This window comes from Neofelis nebulosa, chromosome 16 (genome assembly GCF_028018385.1).
Source record: "Neofelis nebulosa isolate mNeoNeb1 chromosome 16, mNeoNeb1.pri, whole genome shotgun sequence".
NCBI lineage: Eukaryota > Metazoa > Chordata > Mammalia > Carnivora > Felidae > Neofelis > Neofelis nebulosa.
In genome coordinates this window covers 50,722,507-50,729,493 of record NC_080797.1, presented here as the reverse complement: position 1 = coordinate 50,729,493, position 6,987 = coordinate 50,722,507, and positions in this window count along the sequence as shown.

Below are 6,987 nucleotides of genomic sequence, written 5' to 3'. Positions count from 1 at the left end.
TGTGGGCTTTTCATAAATGGCTTTTATGATCTTTAAGTATGTTCCTTCTATCCCGACTTTCTCAAGGGTTTTTATTAAGAAAGGGTGCTGGATTTTGTCAAAGGCCTTTTCTGCATCGATTGACAGGATCATATGGTTCTTCTCTTTTTTTTTGTTAATGTGATGTATCACGTTGATCGATTTGCGAATGTTGAACCAGCCCTGCATCCCAGGAATGAATCCCACTTGATCATGGTGAATAATCCTTTTTATATGCTGTTGAATTCGATTTGCTAGTATCTTATTGAGAATTTTTGCATCCATATTCATCAGGGATATTGGCCTGTAGTTCTCTTTTTTTACTGGGTCTCTGTCTGGTTTAGGAATCAAAGTAATACTGGCTTCATAGAATGAGTCTGGAAGTTTTCCTTCCCTTTCTATTTCTTGGAATAGCTTGAGAAGGATAGGTATTATCTCTGCTTTAAATGTCTGGTAGAACTCCCCTGGGAAGCCATCTGGTCCTGGACTCTTATTTGTTGGGAGATTTTTGATAACCGATTCAATTTCTTCGCTGGTTATGGGTCTGTTCAAGCTTTCTATTTCCTCCTGATTGAGTTTTGGAAGAGTGTGGGTGTTTAGGAATTTGTCCATTTCTTCAAGGTTGTCCAATTTGTTGGCATATAATTTTTCATAGTATTCCCTGATAATTGTTTGTATCTCTGAGGGATTGGTTGTAATCATTCCATTTTCATTCATGATTTTATCTATTTGGGTCATCTCCCTTTTCTTTTTGAGAAGCCTGGCTAGAGGTTTGTCAATTTTGTTTATTTTTTCAAAAAACCAACTCTTGGTTTCGTTGATCTGCTCTACAGTTTTTTTAGATTCTATATTATTTATTTCTGCTCTGATCTTTATGATTTCTCTTCTTCTGCTGGGTTTAGGCTGCCTTTGCTGTTCTGCTTCTATTTCCTTTAGGTGTGCTGTTAGATTTTGTATTTGGGATTTTTCTTGTTTCTTGAGATAGGCCTGGATTGCAATGTATTTTCCTCTCAGGACTGCCTTCGCTGCATCCCAAAGCGTTTGGATTGTTGTATTTTCATTTTCGTTTGTTTCCATATATTTTTTAATTTCTTCTCTAATTGCCTGGTTGACCCACTCATTCGTTAGTAGGGTGTTCTTTAACCTCCATGCTTTTGGAGGTTTTCCAGACTTTTTCCTGTGGTTGATTTCAAGCTTCATAGCATTGTGGTCTGAAAGTATGCATGGTATAATTTCAATTCTTGTAAACTTATGAAGGGCTGTTTTGTGACCCAGTATATGATCTATCTTGGAGAATGTTCCATGTGCACTCGAGAAGAAAGTATATTCTGTTGCTTTGGGATGCAGAGTTCTAAATATATCTGTCAAGTCCATCTGATCCAATGTATCATTCAGGGCCCTTGTTTCTTTATTGACTGTGTGTCTAGATGATCTATCCATTTCTGTAAGTGGGGTGTTAAAGTCCCCTGCAATGACCACATTCTTATCAATAAGGTTGCTTATGTTTATGAGTAACTGTTTTATATATCTGGGGGCTCCGGTATTTGGCGCATAGACATTTTTAATTGTTAGCTCTTCCTGATGGATAGACCCTGTAATTATTATATAATGCCCTTCTTCATCTCTTGTTACAGCCTTTAATTTAAAGTCTAGTTTGTCTGATATAAGTATGGCTACTCCAGCTTTCTTTTGGCTTCCAGTAGCATGATAAATAGTTCTCCATCCCCTCACTCTCAATCTAAAGGTGTCCTCAGATCTCAAATGAGTCTCTTGTAGACAGCAAATAGATGGGTCTTGTTTTTTTATCCATTCTGATACCCTATGTCTTTTGGTTGGTGCATTTAATCCATTTACATTCAGTGTTATTATAGAAAGATACGGGTTTAGAGTCATTGTGATGTCTGTATGTTTTATGCTTGTAGTGATGTCTCTGGTACTTTGTCTCACAGGATCCCCCTTAGGATCTCTTGTAGGGCTGGTTTCGTGGTGACAAATTCCTTCAGTTTTTGTTTGTTTGGGAAGACCTTTATCTCTCCTTCTATTCTAAATGACAGACTTGCTGGATAAAGGATTCTCGGCTGCATATTTTTTCTGTTTAGCACACTGAAGATATCGTGCCAAGCCTTTCTGGCCTGCCAAGTTTCAAAGGAGAGATCAGTCACGAGTCTTATAGGTCTCCCTTTATATGTGAGGGCACGTTTATCCCTTGCTGCTTTCAGAATTTTCTCTTTATCCTTGTATTTTGCCAGTTTCACTATGATATGTCGTGCAGAAGATCGATTCAAGTTACGTCTGAAGGGAGTTCTCTGTGCCTCTTGGATTTCAATGCCTTTTTCCTTCCCCAGTTCAGGGAAGTTCTCAGCTATAATTTCTTCAAGTACCCCTTCAGCACCTTTCCCTCTCTCTTCCTCCTCTGGGATACCAATTATGCGTATATTATTTCTTTTTAGTGTATCACTTAGTTCTCTAATTTTCCCCTCATACTCCTGGATTTTTTTATCTCTCTTTCTTTCAGCTTCCTCTTTCTCCATAACTTTATCTTCTAGTTCACCTATTCTCTCCTCTGCCTCTTCAATCCGAGCCGTCGTGGTTTCCATTTTGTTTTGCATTTCGTTTAAAGCGTTTTTCAGCTCCTCGTGACTGTGCCTTAGTCCCTTGATCTCTGTAGCAAGAGATTCTCTGCTGTCCTGTATACTGTTTTCAAGCCCAGCGATTAATTTTATGACTATTATTCTAAATTCACTTTCTGTTATATTATTTAAATCCTTTTTGATCAGTTCATTAGCTGTTGTTATTTCCTGGAGATTCTTCTGAGGGGAATTCTTCCGTTTGGTCATTTTGGATAGTCCCTGGAGCGGTGAGGACCTGCAGGGCACTTCCCCCGTGCTGTGGTGTATAACTGGAGTTGGTGGGCGGGGCCGCAGTCCGACCTGATGTCTGCCCCCAGCCCACCGCTGGGGCTACAGTCAGACTGGTGTGTGCCTTCTCTTCCCCTCTCCTAGGGGCGGGATTCACTGTGGGGTGGTGTGGCCCGTCTGGTCTACTTGCACACTGCCAGGCTTGTGGTGCTGGGGAGCTGGCGTATTAGCTGGGGTGGTTAGGCAAGGTGCACGGGGGCGGGAGGGGCAGGCTTAGCTCGCTTCTCCTTAGGTGATCCACTTCAGGAGGCGCCCCGTGGCAGCGGGAGGGAGTCAGATCCACTGCCGGAGGTTTGGCTCCGCAGAAGCACAGAGTTGGGTGTTTGCACGGAGCGAGCAAGTTCCCTGGCAGGAACTGGTTCTCTTTGGGATTTTGGCTGGGGGATGGGCGGGGGAGATGGCGCTGGCGAGCGCCTTTGTTCCCCGCCAAGCTGAGCTCTGCCGTCCGTCCGGGGGCTCAGCAGCTCTCCCTCCCTTTGTCCTCCAGCCTTCCCGCTTTCTGAGCAGAGCTGTTAACTTATGACCTCCCAGACGCTAAGTCGCGCTTGCTGTCGGAACACAGTCCGTCCGGCCCCTCCGCTTTTGCCAGCCCGACTCGGGGGCTCTGCTTGGCCGGCGAGCCGCCCCTCCGCCCCGGCTCCCTCCCGCCAGTCCGTGGAGCGCGCACCGCCTCGCCGCCCTTCCTACCCTCTTCCGTGGGCCTCTCGTCTGCGCTTGGCTCCGGAGACTCCGTTCTGCTAATCCTCTGGCGGTTTTCTGGGTTATTTAGGCAGGTATAGGTGGAATCTAAGTGATCAGCAGGACGCGCGGTGAGCCCAGCGTCCTCCTACGCCGCCATCTTCCGGAACTCTGTCCAAATATTTCTTGAGCATCTATGTTTTAGGCACTGGGGATGTGGCAGGGAAGACAGACAATAAATGCCTGCCTGCCCTCCTGGAGTCCACAGTCTAGTTAGAGTCACTATAAATAAAATATACACACTGTACATGTATCGGAAGGCAGCAAGAGCTATGGAGAAAGATACACCAGGAAGGGAAGGTCGTTAGGGAAGGTCTCCACAGACAGGGGCAGACTTTCCATCAGGAAGCCAGCAGGTGTTCATGTGTGGAGGGGAGGGTGCCTGTCAGAGGAACAGGATGGAGACCAGCCAGCAGGAGTGGAGTGAGGGAGGGAGAAACTGTGTTAAGAGAGCTGGAGGGAGAGGGGGGAGGGGGAGGAAGGAGGGAGGAGAAAGGGGGAAAAGGGAGAGGTCAGTTGTGTGGGGGGCAGGAGGGGCTTGCACTAAGACATTATAAGGATGTTGGTTTTGAATGTGAAAGAGCTGGGAGCCCCTAGAGACAGCTAGCTAGAGCCTGATGTGCTTCATTGGGAAACAGCTAAGGGGTGATGAGTGAGGGGAGGCTGCTGCAGGGATCCAGGAGCTGATGGATCACAGGTCTTTGAACACTTTGCAAGTGAGACCAGGAAGAGGCAGGTATGGGCGGAAGGGCCCAGAAAACTGGAGGAGAAGGAAATAAGGGCCCCATGGACAGGTCCAGAGTTAAGGGGCCCCAGGCTCTGGGATCTCATCATCTAGGGCAGGGCTGGATTTTGGAGGAGCATGAGGGTGGGGGAAGGGGAGGAGAAGGGGCCTTGCTAGGTAAAGAGGAGGCCAGGGCCATGTCTGTGGGGACCTCTCTAACAGGCTCTACCATCTGTACATGGTGAACTTCCCCGCAGGAAGACATGCGAGCTAGTCAGGCACTCAAGGGATTCCCTTATGCGATGCTAGAAGCCCTGGCAGGCATACTGTCCTCTCTGAAGGGGAGCTGGTTGGCAGAGGTGACCTCTAAGCCCTCTGCCGCCCTGACACCCTCAGAGCCCCTGACTGACCACTCCCAGCAGAGCCTGCGGAGAGGGAGAAGCCTCCCCTCCCCTTTCCTTTCGTGACCAAGAATAAGCACCCCTCTCCCTTCACCAGTGACCACACAGCCGTGGGGGTGGTGTTATGGTCACCATGGCAACAGCAGGTGGCGTGTGTCAGCAGGGGGTGTGTGGGCACCAAACCTGTTCTTTTTGGTTCCTGGTGCAGCCTGTGGGGGATCTGAGATTTTTTGTACCCGCCCCCTCCCACCCAAGGCTCAGGGCTCTCAGAAATCCAAACTCCCCCCCTCCCCAGTAAAGCCCTACCCCTGTCCCTGCCCTCAAGGCAGGATTCAGTAAAAAACAGGGCAGCAGAACCCGGAAGTCCCAACTCTCTCCAAGGGACTTAAAGGAACCCCTGCGGAAGGCATGTGACCCTCTCCTGTCCCCCTGACCCCACAATAATAAACCTGGCCAGTGGAGGACAGAATCAGCACAGCTTGTTCAGGTCCCAGGGCTCAAGCCTCTCCCCTGACTTCCCCTGCGTGCTTAAAGCTGAGTAGGTGCCGTCAGCACATGATTCATAGCAAGGTCATTCCCAGCCAGTTACTGCAGGAGCCATTCCTGGAATTAGCCCCCATATCCTGGAGGTTGAGATTGACAGGCAATCCCTCTTGTGGGGTGTGTGTTCTTGAGAGCCTCCTCTTCTGAGTAAATTCAATCCCTCCATGCTGCCCCACCACAACCCTGGGCAGATCCCTTTCTAGAGAGGCCACTCTAAGTTCCTTGTGCCCAACCCAGACTGGCTTCTGACACAACGTGGCCAGAGATGATAGGGGTCACCAGGGGCAACCTTATTCAGAAAGAGAGTCCTGCCTGCCTTCCCCACAGCCCTGCTTTCATTTACTTCTGATGCTCCTCAGTCATTGCATCAGGCATACAGTGTGTACACACACACACACACACACGCACACTCTTCACTGCAGCTGGCCAGGCCTGAGGAAGGCTCAGTGCCTGACAGTTTTGGTCAGCACCTGACTTCTTTGAGGTTACTGACTCCGAGCACAGACCATGATTCACATTCATCCAATGCCTGCTGAGGGCCAGACATGGACCTCTCTACAATCCTTGTAAAGGGTGGCGTTATTTCTTTGTTGCACAGATAAGGATGCTGAAGCACAGAGAGGGGTTAGGAGACCTGTCAGAATTTGGGGTCGCTACTCTGCACCTCCTTGGCTCCCACTGCCACTTTTGGCCTGTGGCAGTTCCCAGAGAGACAGATCTTTGGATCGGGGGTAGGGTGGGGTCTTTAGCACCCTGTCCCACCCTGTCTCCCTTGGCTGCTCTGTATCCCTGATGGCTCTTCTCTCTGGCCTCCCTCTCTGGCCCCGTTTAGGTTTGGCATCTGGGTGGGAGCCAGGGGCTAAAAATACTCCCCATGTGTTTAGATGATTCTTGGAAAATAAACTTCCCCATCTTGGCTCTCAGTTTGCACACTTGCTGGTCCTGCTTCCTGTGCTCTGATCTGACAGTGCCTGGAGTATATGGGGGGGTGGGCGGTGGGCGGGTGGGGAAAGTAGAAGGGTCTATAGGGGCCCAGCAACATGGGCGGTGGTGAAGTGAGCATGCACATGCATACCTGTATGCAAAAAGGCCACCATGTCACAAAACTCTAGGGGTGCCTATATGGAGACCACATTGTGAATAGTATCCCCGTGTGGTGGGACCACCCTGAGGCTCTGTGCTTATGTGTGGGAAGAGGCAGGGAAGCTGGTGGCCTTGCAGGCCTGGGAACAGGGCTCCCATGTTTCTGGGCCTGTTTATCCATCTACAAAATGGGCTAAGTTTGACCCTTCCATCTAACTGGGCCTAGCTATCTTCAGGCTCCTGCTGGTGACCTTGGGAGGAAAGCCAGGCCCATCTCTGTGGGTGGAGCGCTGCTCCTGCACCTCCAATTACACATCTAGCAGGCTCTGTTTGTTTATCTGAGTAGGGACAAAGGCATTATCTCCTCTAGGGACTAAGGACATGCCCCTGGGCCCAGGCAGCCCTGGGGAGGGGCTTCCTTTGGAGGACAGCTACAGGACAGACAAGTCACAAGCCAGTTCCTTCCTCTGAGCCTTAGCACCAGCTGAGAATGGACACGTGGAAGGCTCTTCACATTCCAAGTGTTGGCTGCTGCAAGGCCTGGGAGGAGAGGGAGAGGGCC